At 35.5% G+C, this 23,756-nt stretch overlaps 1 pseudogene; it reads left to right on the top strand.

The window, feature by feature from the left end:
- The first annotated feature begins 16,431 nt into the window (after positions 1-16,431).
- On the top strand, positions 16,432-18,526 carry LOC145820330 (uncharacterized; annotated as a pseudogene).
- The last annotated feature ends 5,230 nt before the right edge of the window (positions 18,527-23,756 follow it).

Below are 23,756 nucleotides of genomic sequence, written 5' to 3'. Positions count from 1 at the left end.
CCTGAACGAATTCAAGTGGTCTAGTATAGCCACCTGCCTATGTTTGCGGTGAGTTCCTAGGAGATCAACTGAGACGGTGGAAACTAGAGTTCGAGTGGCCGAGGCCTAGAACGCAAAGGTTAGGAATTTCAGAGACTAAAGTCTAGTTTAAATACCTAGGGGTGTATCCTTGGCTTGAAATCTGTATGGAAGCCCCATAGGTTTAGGTAGCTTGTATGCGCCTCAATTCTGGATACTGAACCAACCTTGTTTGTCACCTTGTTGAAGAATAGGGAAAGTTGCGAGCATAACCAAGAAGAAAAGTAGTACATGTGGTTTAGAAGCACAAGATACAGAAAATGAAGATCCCTGTAGCCCGCCCGAACTTCCTCCGCGGCCCCCCTTTCAGAGAGGGCGCGGATTTGGGTTCATAGTTACTACAGTTCGGACTCCTGTCACGGTTCTGTATCTAGTCTCACAAAGTGCAATGTAAGACTGATAAATCACCAAAGAGTCCAAATCCGGCAAATCGTTTTGGAAAATCGATTTTAATCAAGAAGTGCCAAATATAGACTGCTTTGCCAAATTACAGAGTCGCCACCTAAATGTTTTATTTTTTGGAAAATTTAGAAAACCCTGACTCGTGCCTAAGGCCACGCGTCCGTCATCACCAAAGTTGCCTCAGCTCGGGAACTTGGGTACGAGGGGGGAAGGTCATGAAATGAGCACTCCCGCTCGCCTAATCAAAGGATTGGCCTCTGCTAATCATGATATGTTGTTTTGAAAACACATGTGTTCTTATTCCGGTTATTTAGCTGACTTACTACGTGATGCGCACAGCATACAAGTACAGACTAGATCGCCTGAATTGGAACAAAACAATTCAATGTTTGTTTTCGAAAATGGTTTGAATTTGCCACTCTCAAGTAGGCTTAGAAATACGGATTTGCCACTAAACAATGTGGGCTTAAAACATGATGATTTGCCACTCTAAGTGGGTTTAAAACTCACATTTTCATGAATTGTTCCAATTCAAGTAATGAAGCCTTTATCCACAGGCATTCAAGCAGTTAAGCAATTAAGCAAATAGCCTCATGGCAAGCATGCTATCATGGCAACACTCACACTTATGCAATGATGCTAAAGCATAACACTTACAGTATACTCCAAGCCAAAACAGAAAACTAGTTAGAAATATGCGTGATCCTAACTATGCTAAATGCCTAATGTAACACATGCAAAATGCAATTAATAGGCTCGGCTATCTAAGATGGCATATGAAATGCAACACTTGACAACATGCTTTGAAACACGTATTCAAGTAAGTATATCGAAATACAATGCAGTTTGAATGATGCGCCGAGCCCGGTGCATGCAAGATGCAAACATGCAAGGCATAAGGTATGCTAATTGAAATATGCCCTAAACTAACCATCAAAAGTTGATAAGTAAAAGGGAGAAAGAAGTGGGGTTGGAAGACATGCACACACACACGCACCCTTATTATAACAATATGCCCTCGCGAAGGAGGGTCCGAATGAATAAGCTAAGCTAAGCTAAGCAACTAATCTAATTAATCTAATTAGACTAATTATTACAAACCAATGAAGAAATAGCTAAACTAAGCTACTTAATTATTACAACACTTAATTAATTAACAAATTAATCAAATTACAAATTCATGCTAACTAACAAGAAAATGCATTAAACAATGCTGCCTCAGCTCTGTTGGAAATTAGGAGATGCATACCTCGGCTCCCGTCCCGAAAAGCTCTCCAAATGCTCTTTAGAGGCTCTATTTGCAGGGTGTCTTCAAGGACTTGCTGTTGAATCTTACCAAAACAAAGCTGGGGAGTGCACCAATGGCCTGCCGACTATGAGGAGTTACCGTCGGCCATCTGCCAGCCAAGGATGGGCCTCTGCTGGCCAACAATGAAAGGGTGCCGGCCATCAGCGAAACACTGCCGGCCACTAGTGTGCTGTGACACCAAGCTGCAACAGAACACAAAACAGAGGAAATTGAGGGTCTCCCTAGGGCATGTGTGTACTGTGCCACTCCTTCTCATCTCAAAACATCAAGGGAGAGGCACCATTGGATCCAAAACCACCAATCAAGCATGCAATGCATGATGGCCAAAGATCCAATCTTGCACACATTTCAATAAATGCAAGACAAACAAGACTCTAAGACCATTACCTTATCATGGAAGATCAAAGGCAATGGAGACAAAGGGGGTTGGCTCACTTTCATCACTTTGAGTATGAAGTGGACCAATCAACCTTGTGTTCAACATAACGTTCAGTTGAACACGATGCGATACAAACAACATGCTATGCAAACAACATGCTAATCTTAACACATTTTACTTGATTTATTTTGTTTACACATTTTAACATTACCAACCATTCCTTAATTGATTTGTCTAGATATGAAAGTCCTCTAATGATAAGGGGTCAACCAAAAGGGGAGTTTAAGGCATGAGAGGGATGATGCCTTTGACTAGGAGAAACCCTCAAAAGAGGGTTAAAGCCATTTGGGCATCAACCCTACCTCATGTTTAAACATAACCTTAAGACCAAACAACCCTCAAAGTAAGTTGAAGAATGAAGAAATAGGGAAGGTGGTAGCCATGCAATGCATGATATGGAATGAAACGCAAGACTCTAACATGCAAACAACGCATGCACAACATGCTAAGAAACTTAAGCATTCAAACTAGTGAAGGACACAACACTAGGACCATGCAATACCATACTCAAATGGACAAACCAACCATGGACAGACCTTAAGCATGCCAAAACAGTGGCCAAAATGAGCTGAAATGACAGCATGAAAAGCAAGAAAAAGCATGCTCAAATGATGGCTCGCAAGCAAGGCACAAGGCTCAATACTCAAAAGCACTTAAAGAGTGAAATATATGAGAGTATGACAATGACATATGTTCTAAAATTACATACAAAATGATGCCAAAACATGCAATCAACACAAGTACAACATGCTAATGGCCTTAAAACTCAAAGCTAATCAAGAGCATTTACACTATGGCTATACAAACCAAGGCATGCATGACCAAAGCTATTCAAAACAGAGCTAGAGCATGCTAAATAAAGGCCAAAAACATGCTGGAGTGGAGTCAACACACGCTAGAATTATGGACTAAAACATCAAGCATGCAAGGCTAGTGAGCAAGATTACACTGCAAGTGTAAGAAACATGCAAGAAGTGGCCAAGCTAGCCCAAAACAGAGTTAAAACATGTTAAAAAAGTCACAAAAACATGCTTAGATCAGGTCCAAAGATGATAGAAAAACATGCTCAACAAGTAGGCCAACAAGACATGCAAAGGAGAAACCAGGAGAGGGGATCACCCCCTCCTATTTTGGTCCTCAAAACCAAGTTTTTGCCACTGAAAATCCCCTAGATTTTAGTGGTTAAAAGGCCAAAAAGAGATTGTTTTAAAGGCTTTTAAACATGGCACAAAGCTTGGCCAATAAGCCACAAAAGAGAGAGGACCACCCCTAATCCCAAAAGGGCCTCAAACAATCATTTTTAACACTCAAAAATAGATATTTTTGTAGTTGAAAGCTAGGCCAAAAACAGCATGCAAGGGTGGCCAAACCAATGTACAAAAACAAAGCTTAAAGAAGTAGATTCTCACCCTTGAAGCACAACTTCAAAACAGCAAGCAAACAGCCAACTTCTGAGCCAAAATCAACTCCAAGGAGCTCCAACAAGGTCTCTAAGAACCTCAAGTCTAAGGCTAAGGTGTTTGGCTAGGTGTTTTAGTGCAAAAGTGAAAAGAAAACACACTTTCAAGCTTAAAATAATGAGAGAAAGGATTCTAGAGAGAGAGAGAGAGAGATTTAGCTAAGCCAAAACTTTCTCACCCTTTGCATGCAAGAGGAAAGCCTCTATATATAGGAGATACAAGAAGCCTTCAAAGCAATCCAGCCCTCTACGTGCAAGCAAATGGCCTATCCTACAAACAGCTGGCTCAAAAATATCTAAAATATATCTGTTGAAATAATAGTGGCCGGCCGGCCATCAGTGGTGGCCGGCAGTGCCTCATTGATGGCCGGCAGGAAGGATCCCATGGCCGGCAGCCCTTGATCATGGCCGACAGGCCATCATGAACATCAATATGAAGGGACCAAAGCATGGTCCAAAAATGAGACATAATGGAAATAGGGTCTGGAAGGATCAAACCTGGAGCATTCCGTAGCAAAAGTCGAGCGTTGAGCGAGCAATCAAACTTGTTGTTAGATGAACCTACAAGAATATCCAAGTCTTAAGGACGGTCAAAAATGGGGTATTTACAATCCCTAACAGCATAAGGTGAGTCATCGCTGATTTCCCCTGTAAGGTACTTTCTAAAGCATCACTTCCTAGTTGCATCATCATATCCATTATAATCTATTACATCTATCGCATTGCATATAGAATTTATTCCATGCATCTACTACATTATCCATTACATCCATTACATCATACCATTTTATCACCTGCATCCTTTCCATGTTTAGCTTAGTTTGGCATGTGCTCATATCTTTCCCTCGTTGAAACATGGTTCTGTCATGTGTAAGTACCCAAGTTACGCTGAGGCCAGTATTGAGGGTGTCAACACCTTTTCTGTGTTAGACGTGGTATGTTTTGTGTCTATGCCTTTTATAGGCAAGATGTGGTTCGGCTTGCGCCTTTTATCCACTGCATCCAATGTATTCATTGCATCGTACTTTGTCTTGTTGCATTAAGCATTTAAGATCATTATCTTTTCCCAGCAGATCATTCCTCACTTATATCATACCACCCAATTATTTGTACTCTTTCTCTTTCTACGAAAAACATAGTTTTGCATGTGCTCGCACCCTTTTCACGTTAAAATATGGTTCTGTTATGTGTAAGCATCCATGCTACTAGGGGTGGGCGCGGGTCGGTTGCGGCCACGGAACCTCCAATTTACCATCCATCCGCTAGATTGGCGGATTAGAGAAATCAATCCGCATCCGTCCGCCAATCCGACAGATGTGGATTGAGCGGTTTGGCGGATGGATGCGAATCGGTTTGGTGGTTTAAAATTTTATAAATTTTCAACATACTTCAACTTGTGCACTTCTTCAAAAAAAGAAGAAGAAAGTATTATAGTCAATGACTTAAAAAAAAATATTACAATCACTGCAAGTCTCATCCAAAGCAAGAAAGTTTGAAACTTTAGAATATCACAATCACTGAATACCTCATCCACATACTACAATCTCAGCATGCCTCATCCACATAAAGTATTACAATTTGTGGTTCTTAAAATATAAAAACAATTCAAACCACCAAAACTATGAACAGAGCAATAGTAGAGATTGTATGTTTCTGTATTGTTACATCTATATCTGTTTTTGAAAACAAAAACCAACCAACATATATCATATTTTCTATTTATTATTTTTAGAGATAGATTTAAAAACCAAAAAATATAGATAAATAATATGTTTATTTTTTTCAATTCAAAAAAGATATTCAAGTTGAAAACTTTTTTTCAACAGAATATTTAAACTCTTTTTTAACTGAAAACACAAACAAAATATTTAAACAAACTGAAAACACAAAGTCTTATAAATTACTAGGGGTGCTCGCGGTTTGGCGATTCGATTGCGGCCAAAGGAATCTCAAATCCGTCATCCGTCTGCCAGATTGATGGATTGGAGAAAATCAATCCGCAACCGTCCGCTTGTCATCACGCATCTGTCCAAAATGCGACGGATTGGTTCGGTTCAGTCAGTTTTGACGGATCGGTATATCCGCTGCTCACCCCTACATGCTGCGTTGAGGCCAGTATTGAGGATGTAGGCACTTAGCCTGTGTTAGGAGTTGTTTGGCTATGCCCACTTCTTTTCTGTATAAAACGTAGTTTGATTTGCATCTCCATCTCTATATGGTATTTGTGTGGTTTTACACTGCTTGTGGTTTGATTATTTCCTTATCTTGTATGTCATTACATTGTTTTGTTTCATTGCATTGTGTATCATTTGCATATTGCTCATGAACTACGTTGGTTTGATTACTTGCAACGGGATACATAGGCAACCATCAGGTTCAACCAACTACATCTACATTTTGTTTGTTTGATGAAGTATTACAGCCTTGTCAAAATGGGCCGTCTTCAGGCTTTGGTATTCACTCACGTCATTTCATAGCTTCAAGCTCTGTCAAAGAGGGGCAACTGTAGACACCCCATTTTTTACTACCCTTAGGACTTGGGCACCACTGATTGATCACACGATGATGAAAGTTGTGATGTGTAAATATTCGATTTTTTCAGTAGGAAGAGCTTTGAAGGGCTCTAAATCCCAACCTTACATCCCATTTTTGACCAAAACTATTTTGACCAAAAATTTTTTTAGACTTTAAAACCCTCTCTTTCAAAATATTTTTGAAATGTTTCTACGATGTTCCAAAGCTCACATTTCGCTTAAAATTGCACTTTTCGGTAAATCGAGTAAGAACAAAGTGAAAATAAATGAAAGGGAGGTGAACTCTTTGAAGAATCTGTTAAACATCTCATTTAGAGGTTTGGAGTTGAAGAAAATTAAAGGAGAGGGAAGAAAACTAGTTGGGGAAGAAGTTGGGCTTCAAACCGTAAGGAAGAACTGGGCAGCCTCACTAAATCAGGCCTATCTCTTTGTACACTTAGACTTTAGTTGTGAGGCCACCACCATTGGAAAGTGGACTTTTGAAGCTTCATTTTAGACACAAGAATCTCCTAAAGCCGAGCTCGAATGAGGGAGATATGGCAGTTTGAAATTAGACATCAATCCAATTAAGCCAAAACTGAGCAACCTTCACTAAAATAGGCATATCTCTTTTCACACTTAGAATTTAGATATGTGGCCACATCCATTGGAAATTAGACTTCCGAGGCTTCAATTTAGACTCAAAAATGACCTAAAGTCGAGTCCGAATGAAGGAGATATGCCCATTTGAAGTCGGGCTTGGAAGCAACTTTTTCTTGTGGCCGGCAGGTAGCCAGCAATCACCATTGGTGGACGGCCAGCCACCACTTCTGGCCTGCCGGCCACCTATCGGCCACTGGTGACCAAAAATAGATTTTTTTGTAGATATTTTCCTCCAGTTGTTTTTATACTCTCCAGCTGTTTTTGAATAGATATTTTCAACCTAAGGTTCATGTTTTCTATATATACATGACCTATCTCTCATATTTCAAGGTTAGAAAAACATTTGGAACAAAAAATAACCTCTCTCTCTACAATTCTCTCACTCTTGCAACTTCCATAGCTTATGCCCAAACACTCTAAACAAGACCTAGAGAGCTTCCTGCTGAGGTTATTTGAGCTTGAATTTGAGCTCTTGAAACACTTGAGAGTGTGAAATTGGTGGTTTATGACTTAAGGGTTCATTCCTCTTCAAGAGCAAGACGAACCTGTGCAATAGTGGCCGGCAGGCCACTTTTCATGGCCGACAGGTGGCCGGCAGACCACCTCCATGGCCAGCTAGTGGCTGACAACCTTAATCTTTGGCCGGCTAGCCACTGATACAAAATTCAGTAAACTGTTGGTAAGGTGGAGCAAAGTTGTTCTGGAAATGTTCAACTGTGCAAACAGAGGCATACGGGAGTAAAACGGTGGTCTTTTCGGGTGGAATCAAAGCATGCGCATGCACATCTCTCATTTCCCGAGGCGGAGTAGTTAATTGCTTAGTTTAATTATTAATTGCACTTGTGTTGTAATTATTAATTAGTTAGTTAACTAATTAGTTCATTTGTTGTTGTAATAATTAGTTAAGTAGTTTAGCTAGTTATTCATTTTGGTTTGTAATAATTAGCTTTAGCTTAGCTTTAATTAGTTAGCTAGTTAGCTAGTTTATTCATTCGGACTCTCCTTCGTGAGAGCGTAATGTAATAATGTGTATGTCTTCCAACCCCACGTCTTTTTCCCTTTTATTTATCCGCTTTTTATAGTTAGATTAGGGGCATCATGTTTCAATTAGCATATCGCATATTTGCATCCATTCATTTCTATTGCATGTACTGAGACTCGGTTCATCATTCTAACTGCATTGTCGTTTCAATACTTCTTTGAATACGTGCTTAAACCGCATGTTATGGAATTGTAGCAAATAACATGTTAAGTAGCCGAGCCTATGCAATTGCATATCACATGCATTGCATTAGCCATCTTGTATAGTTAGAAATCATGCATATTTTTCTAACTCTTTTGTTTTATCTTAGCTTGGAGTACTAGGTAAGTTTTTAGTGCTTTAACATACTTGTATGAGTGTGAGTGATGCCATGTCTAGCATGCTTGCCATGAGGCTAAGTGCTTACTTGTTAAACTGTTTGAGTGCCAGTGGATGAAGGCTTGTTGCTTGAATTGGAATGATTCAGTGAATGTACGTTTAAGCCCACTTTGTCAAGTGGCAAATTCAAAAACTTTAAGCCCACTTTGTTAAGTGGCAAAATCAAACCCTTTTCGAAAAACAAACATGAAATTGAAATGTTCCAATTCTTGCAATTTTAGTCTATACTTGGATTTGCGCATCACATAATAATGCTAGCTAATAAACCGGAACAAGAGCATATAATGTTGATAAAAATCATATCATGATTAGTAGAGGTAGATCTTTGATCGGACGAGCGGGGGTGTTCAAATGTATTCATGACCTTCCCCTCTCGTACCCAAGTTCCCGAGCCAAGGCAATCTTGGTGATGACGGACACGTGGCCTTTGGCATAAGTCATGGGTTTTCTAAATTTTCCCAAAAATAAAATATTTAGGTGGCGACTCTATATCTAGCAAAACAGTCCAATTTTGGCAATTTGATTCAAAATAGATTTTCCAAAAGATTTGCAGGATTTGGACTCTTTGGTGTTTATCAATTTCACATTGCACTTGTGAGATTAGATTTAGAACCGCAGGAGTCCAAACTATAGGGCTTTCTTTCAAATTTCCGAAAGAAGACGGGAAAAATTCGAGCTATAGGCAGTGCATGCTTAAGACACATAACCGGAAATAAAGCTATGTTCACCACACTTCAATCAAAAGATGGCGGATACGTAACGTTCGGCGACAATAGTAAAGGAAAAATCATTGGTATAGGTAGTTTTAGTAAAAATCTTTCTCCTATTACAGAAAGCGTTTTACTTATTAAGGTTTAAAAAATAACTTGCTTAGCATTAGTCAATTATGTGATAAAGGTAATCACTATGCTTGGTTACCACTTTTCAAAAACACTTTTCAGAAAATTCTACTTTCTTATTTTTCGTATTTTTTTGTTTTTACTGAATTTTTGTAATAGTTTGAGCAATTTTTTTTAATTTTTAGACATACCTAACATATATATACCTATAAAGTAAAAAAAAAAAATTGAAAAAAACCTTTTAAAAATTCACTAAATACCAAAAATATAAAAAATATATGAGAATTCAGTACATTTTTTATATTTTTATGTATTTATTAATTTTTAAAAATATTTTTTCACAAATTTTTTATTTTTTAGATACATCTAAGTAAGGTGCATCTAAAAAAGTAAAAAAAAAATATTTAAAATTTTAAAAATATTCACTAAAAACAAAAAAACACGAAAACCAAAAAACTCAGTTTTTAAAAAACTTAATTCAAAAAACTCAAACCAAACACACTGAATAGAGTTATTTCTGAGAAAACTCACTGCACAATTAAGAACATCAAAGATAATAAAACGTTATTTATAGGACATAGATATGAGAATGTATATGTGTTTTATTTGCATAACTTGTCTTCTCATTTTGATGTCAAATGTCAAATGTTGGCTGGAGTGCAGCTGTGTTGTAGAAGCTTGGGAGTGTAGCTGTTTAATTTATTTTAGGTGGGGCTCAAGAGTGTGGTTTATCTTATTTTAATTTTTGTTGTTTTTTAAAATATAAAATCGTGAGGCTAAGGGGTTGGTTGTAAGAACGTGAGTAGGAGTAGTAGGAGAGTGAATGTTTACTCTTCGAATCTCTCTCAGTGCATTTTTTTTCCTTGTACCTGTAAATTTCATATTTTTAATGGAATTTTTCTTTGCCGATCAAAAAAAAATGTTTATCTGCAATAAATGAAACTGGTTGGTTATGACATAGAAGATCAGGACATGCTCATTTAGATTTAATTTCAAAACTTTCAAAAAATGAGTTAGTCATTGGTTTGCCAATAATTAGTTTTGAAAAAGACAAGCTTTGTGATGCATGCCAACTTGAAAAACAAACTAGAATTGCTTATAAATCCAAAAATATCGTTTCAACTACTAAACCGCTTCAACTCTTGCATATTTATATATTCGGACTATCTAGAACATTAAGTTTAGGAGAACAATCATACGCTCGTTTGTGTTGATGATTATACTAGATATACATGGGCATTATTTTTAGCACACAGAAATAAAACTTTTTATAATTTCTCAAAACTTTGTAAAAGAATTTAAAAAGAAAAAAAAAATTAATATTTGTAGTATTAGAAATGATCATGGTAGAGAATTTGAAAATGATAATTTTATTATGTTTTGTGATGACTTAGAAATAGATCATAATTTTTCAGCTCCTAAGACTCCTCAACAAAATGGTGTGGTTGAAAGAAAAAATAGAACTCTTGAAGAAATGGCTCGTCCTATACTTTGTGAAAATAATTTACTTAAATATTTTTGAGCTGAAGCCGTTAACACTGCATATTATGTTGTAAATTGTGCCATGATTAGATCTATTCTTAAGAAAATCTCTTATGAACTTTAGAAAGATAGAAAATCTAATATTAGCCACTTGCGTGCTTTTGGTTGTAAATGCTTTGTATTAAATAACAATAAATATAATTTAGGAATATTTTATGCTAAATTGGATGAAACTGTATTTCTTAATTATTCGAATTCTAGTAAAACTTATAGAGTATTCAATAAAAAAACTTTCCTTGTTGAAGAATCTGTACACGTTTTCTTTGAAGAATCTAACAACGTTGTTTCCAAGAATCTTGTAAGTGATGATAATACAGAAACAAATCTAAGAATGGAGAGCATTTACACAACAAATGAAGAAAATTCATCTCCTGAACAAAAAGAAGAAATCACAATGAAAAATCTTCAAGAGGAATAGGCTCATCTAGAAAACAAATTAAATTTACCACAATAATGGAAGTATGCTCATGACCACCCTAAAGACCTTATCATAAGTGATGCGGCAGAAGGTATAAAAGCTCGTTTCTCTATTAGAAATGTTTGTAGTAATTTAGCATTTGTTTCACAAATTGAACCAAAATCGTTTTTAGAAGCTGAAAAAGTTGAAAATTAGATTTTAGCAATGCAAGAAGAATTAAACCAATTTAAAAGAAATGAAGTTTGGTTTTTAACCCCTCGGCCTAAGGATCATCCAGTTATTGGTACAAAATAGGTTTTTCGAAATAAAATGGATGAATCCAAAGTTGTTACTAGAAATAAAGCTAGATTGGTAGCCCAAGGTTATAATCAAAAAGAGGGCATTGATTTTGATGAAACTTTTGCATCAGTTGCTAGGTTTGAAGTTATTAGAATGTTACTTACTTTTGTATGTTTTAAAGATTTTAAATTATATCAAATGGATGTTAAAAGTTCTTTTTTAAATGGGTACATTCTCGAGGAAGTTTATGTTGAACAACCTCCCTGTTTTGGAAATCATAAATACCCGAATTATGTTTTCAAACTCTCAAAAGCTTTATATGGTTTAAAATAAGCTCCTAGAGCATGGTATGAAAATTTGAGTAATTTTCTACTTGACAAAGGTTTTTCTCGAGGAAAAATAGATACAACTCTTTTTTATAAAAACCAAAAAGGATGATATGGTAATTGTTCAAATTTATGTTAATGATATTATTTTCAGTGCTACTAATGAAAATTTGTGCAAAGAGTTTACTAAAGATGTGCATGGTGAATTTGAAATGAGTATGATGGGGGAGTTAAATTACTTCTTTGGTCTACAAATTAAACAAACAAATGATGAGATCCATTTAAATCAAACGAAATATATTAAAGATTTACTCAAAAGGTTTGAAATGAAATCATTAAAGCCTGCAGCAACTCCAATGAGCACATCAATAAAAATCGACAAAGATTAGCAAGGTAAACTTGTAGATGAAAAGAAATATTGATGTATGATTGGTTCCTTGCTCTATCTAACTGCAAGTAGACCCAATATAATGTTTAGTGTTTGTATGTGTGCACGTTTTCAATCCGCACCTAAAGAGTCACACATCACTGCAGTCAAACGTATTTTCAGATATCTTGTTGGCACTCCAAATTTTGGATTATGGTATCCTAAGGGAAGTACCTTTGAACTTTTTGGTTACTCGATGCCAACTTTGCGAGATGTAGACTTGACCGAAAAAGCACTAGTGGCACTTGTCATTTTCTTGGACACTCACTCACTTCTTGGTTTTGTAAAAAACAAAACTCAGTGGCTCTGTCAACTGCTGAAGTAGAATACATTGTCGCCGCTGGGTGTTGTGCACAATTGCTTTGGATGAAAAGAACAACTTTAAGATTTTGAACTTCACCATGATCATATTCCTATAAAATGTGACAACACAAGTGCCATTAACCTTTCAAAAAATCTTATTCAGCACTCACGCACTAAACACATTGAAATAAGGCATCATTTCCTAAGAGATCATGTACTCAAAGGTGACATTGAACTAGAATTTGTGCCTACAAATCGTCAATTGGCTGACATATTTACCAAGCCCCTTATTGAAGAACAATTTTGTTATATTAGAACTGAACTTGGTATGTTAAATACTCCTATATAGTAATTATATATAAAAAATAAAAAAAATAAAAATATTTTTTTTATAAATCCTCTCTCTCTGCTCTCCCATTCTTCGTTCCACTCTCACTCTCGCTTTGTGTTTTTCTCTCTTTTTTCCTATCTCCCTCTCTCTCTCTCTCTCACCTACTCTCACTCCCCCCTCATCATCCAACACTGACTCCATCACCACCATCATCCATCACTACCATGATCCACCCAAATCCCTCACCGATCTACCAAGATCCATCATTGCTCTACACAAAACCTTTATCATTGATCTTCGACATCATTTCCGATTCATCATGTTCAATTACCGATTCATAAAGATCCATTACTGATCCACCAAGATCCATCACCGATCTACAAAAATTCATCACCGATCTACAAACATTCATCCCCAATCTTCTCCATTCTTTCAGATCATCACCATCATCGCTAATCAAAATGTTAAAATTATTTTTGCATTGTGTTATATTTCTTATCCAGTTGTATGTGCTACAAACTCTTATTTATTTAATAACCATTGTTTCTACCTAGTATGAAGAAATTGTTTTTATTTGTATTTTCTATTTTTATGCTAGTGCACTCGGTGTAGTTGTTTATGGTCGAATCTTAATAGCCCTTCGTGTTATAAATTGGTAATCTATTTCTTACAATTTATGTAATTCTTAGTGCATTAATTTATGGGGAGACTCATATTATGTAATCTTTTGAGATTAAAAAAAAATAATAAATAATTAAAAATAAAAAACTGCGTAATCTTAAGGGGCATTTGTATATTTTATGTATCATTTTAGGGGGAGTATATATAGTTATCCACTAAAAATTTTTTACTCCTTCTCCACACCAACAATTTTTTTATATAGCAAAGATTGATAATTTTTTCAAAGAAAAATGTTTGCAATTTTATTTCAGAAAAAGAAAATATTGCTAGATTACATGTAAGTTTTGAGAAAGATTCACAAATTTTTTGTGTTTAACCTCTCTCCCCTCCCAAACACACATTAATATGTACCAATTGGGCGTTGTTTTTAACCTCTCTCAACAGCTTTTCATGAGTCTCCTTTACATGCCTCTCTCTATTTTTGACTTCTGTGAGTCTTGGCATTATTACCGTTGCATAATATTGCACCGTATTCTCCAACTGAGAATTTTTCCTTTCTAGCTCTCTCTTCTCCTGACAAGTATTAACCAATTGTTGTTTTAACAAGCTCATCTCGTCTTACAATTGTTGATTTTCTTGTATTCTTTCTTGTAGTCGTCGAGCCATATTGGAAACTGTCGTCATTGTTTGTGTACTAAAAGCCATAGTTTTATTAATAGCATCGATATCACTATGATTACCAAAAACATTAGGACTCTCATTTACTGGAATCGCATGCGACTACACTATATGTAATTTCTCATTTGCCTGAATTACAGGCACTTCAATCATGTCCGAACCATTGATGGCTAAGGTAAGGAATGACATGATTACACAGAAAGTTTAAAAAAAAAAAAAATCTCTAAAACCACTTGAAGATTTCGTATCTCTGCATATCATCTTTGTCACTTTTTATACACTTCACCGATCCAATAATTGATGCATATCTACTCAAATCTCTTATTTGTCAACATTTTGGACATCGCTACACCATTTTTCAAGCGATGATTCAAAATCCCAAAAATGATTACGAGAAGACATAAGAAATATTATTGTATTTTGGCAACTCAGATTATGTTCTCTAATGTGTTTGTATGCTTTTCGATTTGGGCCCTGCAAATTTTTTTCTCTATAAACCCTTCCTCTCTCCATATTTTATTTTGATGAGGTCAAAGTGAGATAAAAATATGGTTTTGACTTGATATGCATGTGCTTTAATTATATGTTGCAAAGTTATCAAATATTTTGTTAATTTTAATTTTGTGTCAAATACATACACGTACTGCCACCATAAAAAAAGGGGAGATTATTAATCATATTGTTTAATTTTAATAATATCTAAAACATTAATTGAGAAATTGTAAATAATATATATATTTTATATTATTTGATACAAAATATTATCTGTTTAAAATATCTATTATATGATACATTTGTTATAAATATGATTTAAATAAAAATATTTTGAAAATTTTACTATTCATGTTTTGAATAATTTGGTTGATCATTATTCATCTTTTGACAAATTTAATGTGATTGTCTCTTTTGAGTAAAATTGTATTATATCTTTTTGATACATATTGCACCAAATTCAAATTAATTTTGCATCTTATTGTATGTAAGACACACCCATGTGTTGCGTATCATGAACAACTATTTTATATCTTTTAAATATATTATGTAATATAATATAATATAATATACTACTAGGTAGGCAGTGCATACTTTACACACACACACATACATATATATATAATAATAAATAAATAAAAAAAAGATGGAGCAAATCATTTCATATCTTGCCTGTTTGAATTTAAAGTTTTTAATATTATAATATATTATTTATAATGTTCAATTTGCCTACAAGAGAAAAAGATGGATCCATGTTTGAAAAAGGAAAAAAGATGGTTGTACTTTTATCGTCATTTCAATCATTATCTTTTGCTGTCTATTTGAAATCAAAGAGCATCAGGAGCATCTGATCTGTCAAGAGAAGCGTTTCCTCTCCCAACGGATAAATTTTTGGGTATAAATAAAAGTGTTTTGTGTGAAGAAAAATTAAGAACTTGAATAGAAAAAAATCTGTGTGCTCCAAAATTCTAGTGTATTTTATACTCTGCTTTTCACTTTAAGGTATAAGTGTTGTCTTTATTCTTACATTTTCATATCTATTCTTTGTGAGAAAATTATTGTAAAAGAGTGTTAAAGTACCTCGTATTTTTATTCATTATTTTGTGAGAAAAATTCTGTAAGGGTGATGCATTTATTGTTTAGTGAGGCTCAATAGATAAGAGTAAGACATGTATAAAATCCACAAGCTTGGTAAAGCTCTGGTGCAATATATATTGATTCATTTTGATAATGAAGAAATTCTCGAGGAGGATCCTGAGGAGTGGACGTAGGCCCAGCGTACCAAACCACTATAAATTTGTGTTTGATTTTCTCACCATATCTCCTTTATTTTTATACTAATTATTATTGTTTTTTTTTTATTTGTTAAAATTTAAATATTTAGATTAATATATTTAATATTATGAAATTATTTTTAATACCTCAATTCCCCTCTTTTTGCCTACCTGGGATAACAGAAGCACTGTAGGAACAAATTCGGAACCTTACACAACTGGTTATGCAAGCAAATAATGATCGAAACCGCCGAAAAGATAGCAACCATGAATCTGATCACGGTACAGAGGTTGAGAATGAATTAAATCAACTATCTAGACGAGAAAGTGATGGTTCTAGCGATGGAAGGAGGCCAGATCAAGAGAGGACTGTGCAATGCAATCGAAGACCTCAACGATAGGAGAATCGCATTGTAAGTTCTCTATAAAATTCCAAAGAGTATGGTGTGCAAGTTAATATCTTCGAGTTTGATGGTGATATGGAACCAGAAGCTTTTTTAGATTGGGTAGACAACGAAGTTACTTTGATTAGAAAGAAGTACCTGAAGAAAGAAAAGTGAAGCTAGTATAAAGCAAAACTAAGAGGACTAGCTTCTATAAGGTGGAAGCATTATCAGAATGATCAAAGAGGTAAGAGGGAAAGGAAAGGTTAGAAGATGGGCTAAGATAAAAGAGAAGCTAAAAGCTCAATTCTTGCCTCGAGACTATGAGCAAACTTTGTATCAAAGGGAGCAAAACCTGAGGCAGCTTGAGAAGACTGTAAAAGACTGCACTCAAGAGTTCCATAGGTTGTCATCAAGGAGTATTAATCTTGCCGAAACTGATAGCCAAAGGGTTAGTCGATATGTGAATGGTCTTCGATTGACCATCCAAGACCAAATGAGATTACAACGACCTTATAAAGTGAGTGATGCTTATCAGCTGGCTCTGAAGTTGAAGCTCAACTCGCTCGTGACTCATCAAAAAAGCATGGTTATGATCGCGGTGGTGGTGCCTCTAGTAATCGTGCAAACAACACTGCTCCAGGTAGACAAACAACAGTTCCTACTCATCCAAACCAGCAAATAAACATTGGTAATGGGAAGATAATCTAGACACAGCCGAGTATCTGAGGCCAAATGGCTAACAAGTGTTATTGATGCTTTGAAACTAGGTAGAAGTCAAATGAGTGTCTAAAAAGGACTAATGTTCTTGTTACTCTTGCTGAGGACAAAGAAACAGGATTTGAAGAAAAATTCGTAGGCATTGAAGATGGGAATCAACACTTTGAAGCTAATGAATTAGTTGATGTCGAAGAAGAAGGAATTGATGGTGATGTGCTTGGTGGAGCACTTGTGGTTAGGCATTCGATGTTTGCACCACCTGTCAACAACAAAGATGATTGGCTTCGCAAGAATATCTTTCGTACACGTTGTACACCGGGAGGAAAGCTATGCAATTTGATTATTGATAGTGGAGGAAGTGAGAATTTGTTGGCTCAAGAGATGGTTGACATGTTACACCTGAAAATCGAAAAGAATCCACAATCCTATCGCATTCTCTGGTTCAACAAAGGGAATGAGGTAAGTGTTTCTTTAAGATGCCTGGTAAGTTTCTCCATTGGATCTTTTAAAGATGTTGTCTACTATGATGTGGTACCCATCGATGCATGTCATATTTTAATTGGGCATCCTTGGCAACATGACCGAGGATCAATCCATGACAGCACTTTGAACACTTATTCCTTCTATGTGAAAGATGGTGAAAAGAAGAAAAAAACTTGTGTTGAAAACCATCAGAGAAGATGATATTGCAACACTAGAAAGGGGTGTTCATTATTACTTCTCAATTCAAATGACTTCATGGAGCAAAGCAATGAGAGTGAAACTATATATGTCCTTATCGGTAAATAAAAATTAAAGCCACAAGCAGTTTCGAAAGGTGTAGGTGGACTTCTAGAAGAGTATAAAGACGTAATGCCTGAAGATTTACCTGATAGGTTACTTCCTATAAGAGAGATTCAACACCACATTGATTTGGTGCCTACTTCCACTCTTCCTAACCTACCACACTATCGGATGAGTCCAAAGGAACGTGAAGAGCTTCAAAAACAAGTTATAGAACCACCAAAAAATAAAAAAAGTTGATTCAAGTGTCCCTAAGTCCATGTGTTGTGCCAGCTTTACTCACCTCAAAGAAAGATGGAACTTGGAGAACGTGTATGGACAACAGGGAAATTAACAAAATAATTATCAAATACAAGTTTCCAATACCAAGGTTGGATGATATGCTTGACATGCTCTCAGGTGCACAAGTCTTTCCCAAGATTGACTTGAAGAGTGGTTATCACCAAATAAGAATTTGAGAAGGAGACAAGTGGAAGACAGCATTCAAGACCAAGGTTGAATTGTATGAATGGCTAGTTACGCCATTTGGGCTATCTAATGCACCTAGTACATTCATGAGATTTATGAACCAGGTGCTAAAACCATTCACTGGAAAGTTTGTTGTTGTCTACTTCGTTGATATCTTAATATATAGAAAAGAGGAGGCCCATATTGAACATCTTAGGGTTGTATTACAACTTTTGAGACAAAACCAACTGTATGCAAATGCGAAGAAGTACAGATTTATGGTAGACAAATTGGAATTTTTGGGGTTTGTTGTCTCAATTAAAGGTATAGAAATAGACCCGGTGAAAATTCAAGCCATCACAAGTTGGCCTACTCCATAAACATTAACAAAGATAAGAAGTTTTCATGGTTTAACTACCTTTTATTGAAGATTTATTAAGAATTTTAGCACCATGATGGCTCCAATTACAGAGTGTCTTAAAGGTGGAAAGTTTACTTGGAAGGCTGAAGAGAGTCTCCAAATGATTAAAAAAAAAAATAATGACACAAGTGCCAATACTAGTATTACTAAATTTTGATAAGCCCTTTGAAGTGGATTGTGATGCATCAAAAGTTAGAATTGAGGCTGTTTTAAGTCAAGAAGGGCGGCCAATTGCTTACTTCAACGAAAAACTCAATGGAGCTCCACAAAATTACTCCACTTATGACCTTGAATTTTATGCTATTGTTCAGGCCTTGAAGTTTTGGCATCATTACTTGATCTAATGAGAATTTATCTTGCATTCCGATCAGGAGGCCTTGCAGTATCTTAACTCACAAAAGAAGTTTTGCTAAATGGGTGGCATTCCTACAAGAATATACTTTTTTTCTTTGCGACATAAAGCTGGTTTGCAAAAATAATGTGGTTGATGCCTTGAGTAGGAGAGCTTATTTTCTAAGGACCCTGTTTACCAGTGTTATTGGGTTAGATGTCATAAGGGAGCAGTACAAGGAAGATCCTTATTTCCTGGAGGAATTGCTGGAGAAACATACAGCCCGGGATAGCAAGTTAAGTGCAAAATTTGTTATCAATAATGGTTATTTGTTCAAGGGTGTTAAGTCGTGCATACCTGAAGGTTGCTTAAAGGAATTTTTGATTGTCGAACTGCAGAGAGGGGGCCTTGGAGGTCATTTTGGCAGAGGTAAGACATTGAATTTACTAGCAGAAAGGTACTGTTGGCCAACTCTAAGACGTGATGTGCATTGACATGTTAATAGGTGTCGCACTTGTGAGGTTTCGAAAGGGAAACAACAAAATATAGGTCTCTACACTGCTTTACTGGTTCCTACTATTCCCTGGGTGGAAGCTAGCATGGATTTTGTGTTGGGCTTGCCTCAAACAACAAGAGGTCTAGATTCTATTTTTGTTATTGTTGATCGTTTCTCTAATTCATTACTTTTAAGAAGACTTTAGATGCTACCCACGTGGAAAATCTTTTCTTTTGAGAAGTGGTTAGATAACATGGTGTGCCAACAACTATCCCATCTAATCGGGATTCTAAGTTTCTTAGCCATTTTTGGAAAATTTCGTGGAAGTTGTTGACAACTAAATTCAGGCCGGCCCATTTTAAAATGCCTCAAAAGTTCTATTTAGTCCAATTGATAAAAGGTCCAGTTAAAAAATAAAATATAAAATATATATATATATATGTCTGTGGGGCCTATTCTTCTTTCTTCTCTTTTTATGGTTCAATTATGTGTTTTTTAGTGATTTTTAAATATTTTACACAATTTTCTTTATTTATTTTGTAAATACATCTAATTTAGATACACTTAAAAATTATAATATTTATACTTTTTTTATAAAAAAACAAAAAAAAGTTGCCAAATACAAAAAATATAAAAAAAAAAATACGAATTGCAAACTCAAATAATTATTTTTCAAAATTCTAAACCAAACAAGGTGATTTTTATTTTTATTTTTATGAATATCTGAAAGGTCTCGAAAAATTATTTCGCCCCTAACTAAATTACAATAGAACAATGCTTATCATCCCCAAACAGATGGTCAAAATGAAGTAGTTAATTGAAGTTTGGGAAATTTGTTGTGTTGCGTCACAAAGGACAACACTAGGCAGAGGGAGTTGATCGTGCCACAAGCTGAATTTGCTTATAACACTGCTGTGAACAGGTCTATTGGAAAGTGTCTTTTTTAGCCTGTGTACGGCCGAAACCCCAACCATGTTGTTGACCTTATGGATGTGTCAAATCTACCTCAAGCCAGCAATTACACCATTACACATGCACAAACTCTAAAAGAAGTTCAAGAAGAGGTTCGAAAGAAGTTGAAGGAAATGAATCAACACTATAACGAAGCAATTGATCGTAAGCGGAGGTTAAGGTTCAAAGAATATCAAGTGGGAGATTGGGTCTTGATTTTTCTTCAAAAAGAACGGTTTCCAGCAGGTGCATATCACAAGTTGAAGAGTAAGAAAATTGACCCTTGTCAAATCTTGTGCAAATTTGGTGAGAATGCCTCTCGCATGGCCTATATACATCACCCACAGGGCCGGCCTGAGGGTGAGGCGACTGAGGCGGTCGCCTCAAGCCTCCAATTTTGAAAAAAAATTAGGGTTTTCAATTAGGAGAGTGTATCATGTCATGTTATTTCATAATTACTTTAATATTAGCTTAATTTATTTATTTTTATGTTGTCGTGTGGTGTTATTTTGATTCGTGTTTGATTGATGTTTAATGTGAAAACTTTTACTTTTAATTAAAAATAACTTAGCAAGTGTATTGAGAGATTAAAATTTTTTTCATAAGTTGAATTTTATAAAATTTATTTCAAATAAATGAAATTATTCATAGAATGTTTGATTTTAATTCAATTGTATTTTTCTAATTAAAAAAATTGTACCTTATTACTATATATTTTTTATTAGATTGACTCTAAAATAAGTAACAAAAAATATATATCTTAAATGAAAAAAAAATATTAGTCTTAATTATTATTTTACATACTTTTTTATTCAGTTAGATAGTGTTAAATAAAATATTAAAAAAATGTCATGGCATCCCTTAGTGAACATTCAAATATATAACTAATAATTCATGTTATTGAGTTATGTCATACTTGGATTCATGTTGAAAATAGTCAACCTTAACTTGCTAATTTTATATATTATTTGAGTTGTGTCGAAAATTCTCATCCTTATCACCAATTAATTTTTGTTCTTATAGCATTGGTAAGCTAAAAAATAAATATTCGATTCAACTAATTGAAGTTCAATTATTATATATATATATATATATTTGTTATCTAAATTTTGTTAAATTGTAATGCAATAGAAATAAATTTTTATCTTTTTTGTTTTATCCAAACAATTTTTTTTTTTTTTAGATAATGATATATAAATGGTCCAATTTAAAAAATTCGCCTTAAGTCCCTAATAAGCCAGGGCCGGCCCTGATCACCCATCTTCAACATAGCGGATATCCATACTTTTCATGATGATTTGAAGGTTGAGACAGAAAATGTTGCAAGTGGAACATCAAATCAAACCTCTATTGTAGGGAATGACCAGGTCGAAAGGGTGATTCAGGTTCGAGAAATCAAGACTAGATCTAGCAACTACTTTCAATTCCTTGTTAAATGGGCGGGAAAACTTGATTTTGAGAATTCATGGATAAGTGAAGCGGAGCTCCTAAGTATCAACCCATAAATGTGTCATGAAGCAAAAAAAGCAACTCGCACGGAGGCGAGTTCTTTCTAAGTGAGGAATGATGATGCAAACCATGTAAATATGAATGTAGCATAATAATTATGGCTATCGTTGGTGAAGGGTATTTTTGTCATTTTAAGGTGTTAAGCCTTAAGTAGCCTAGTTAAAGTTGGGAGCTTTTATTTGCACACACAACATTCTCTCTATACATATCCTTTTTAATTCACACATCAAAAAAATATATATATGTATATTTACTCATTACACACACTATTGTTCCAATTATACCCATATGTACACAACTTTCCAACACACTCAATCCACCCACCTTCCCTTACCTTTTTCATTCTCCAAACCCTAACCCTAAACTAACCACCGTCGATGACATCATGGCTGCCCTCGCAGTCACCACATCCTCCACCCACCATCACAGCCTACACACCCGTCCAACCCCTCTGCCGACCACCTCTCGTCCCTACTACTACCACCATCGCAGCGGTGGCCCACCATCGCGACACACCTGTCGTTCGATAAACCAGGGTCGAAAATCACACATCGATTCGACCATCAACATCCGAACAAAACACATCGGTTCGACCTTCAACATCCGAACAAAACACATTGGTTCAACATTGTACTTCTGAATCAATGTGTTTTGTTCAAAGGCGGCCGCAGAGAGAAAGAGAGTTGCAGATGACAGGAAGGGGGCTTCGACGGGAGAAAAGAGGGACTAGGGAGTGTGAGCAACAAGCGATGGGGTGAGGAGAGGCTTCGATTCGAGAAGAGGGGGGCTGGTGAGAGAGGCGACGGAGGACGTGATTAGGGTTAGGGTTTTGGTTGAAGAAGAAATGGATATTTTAGTAATTTTATTTTAGGACAAAAATGTAATAAAAAAAATATCATTAAGTGTGTGAGAAGAGGAGAAATCGTGTGTGCCAATAGAAGCTCCCGTTAAAGTTGTGTGAGAGTTTTTTGGACTTTGGGGGTGTTTTTGTTAGATAAATTATGTTTTGAGGGTGTTAAAGATATATTTTTGTCTTTTGGGAGTTTTATTTGCAAGTTTTGAGTTGGTTTCTTGAAAAAGCCTCTTGACTTTCTATAAAATAAGAGTGATATGCAGAGAAAATGGACTTATGCTCAAGAGGATATAGATCTAAGCTTAGAGCTCTCTAACCAACTAGGGTTATGAAGATTTGGAGGCTAGGGTTTAGGATTTGATCCCGTGGCGCCTACCAATCCCTCCGTCACTACTGTATAAGCGAAGAGGCTAGCCAGTTAAGCCACTATTTTCCTTGCTGTCTAGATTTGGAAGACCACCAAATTCAGGTATCTTCCGTAAGAGTGTTGCTTTTTTTTGCTGCATATGCTCGCCTATTTGCATCACATGTGGTACTCCAGGACCACTGAATAATTTCTCATATGATATTCACTATAACAACTAAGAACTTTATACCCTCACTCTTTTTATAGGCAACATGGAATTCTAGGAGTATTCTGGAACAGATATTACGGTGTGTAGAAGTTTCATGGAGTCTTTTATAAGCTTACAAGAACTCTCTAAAATCTATTCTAAAACTTTCTATACCATTTTTGAATTATATACAATATTCTCACATTCTCCTGAGTTTTAGGAAGCTTTAGATTTTTATATTAGCCTCCATTCTACTAGTCCTCTTATGGAGACCGTGTCTATATTGTTTTTTCGAATAGTTGATATTTAATTGTATAAAAGTTGAAGGTATAATAGTAAAAAGTTGAAGATACAACAGTCATACAAAAAATCACTTCAAAAAAAAAAAATCACTCTAGAAGATCTAACTCATTACAAGGGATTCATTATGTATTCAATTTACAATGTTGCTATAATAGATGGCTTTTATTGTTTTCCTTGATCAAAAGATTAAGA

The sequence above is a fragment of the Camellia sinensis genome, chromosome 1 (genome assembly GCF_055761805.1).
Source record: "Camellia sinensis isolate YWXY chromosome 1, ASM5576180v1, whole genome shotgun sequence".
Lineage (NCBI taxonomy): Eukaryota > Viridiplantae > Streptophyta > Magnoliopsida > Ericales > Theaceae > Camellia > Camellia sinensis.
Note: the sequence above shows the minus strand (reverse complement) of the source record. Positions and strands in the feature narration are given on the sequence as shown.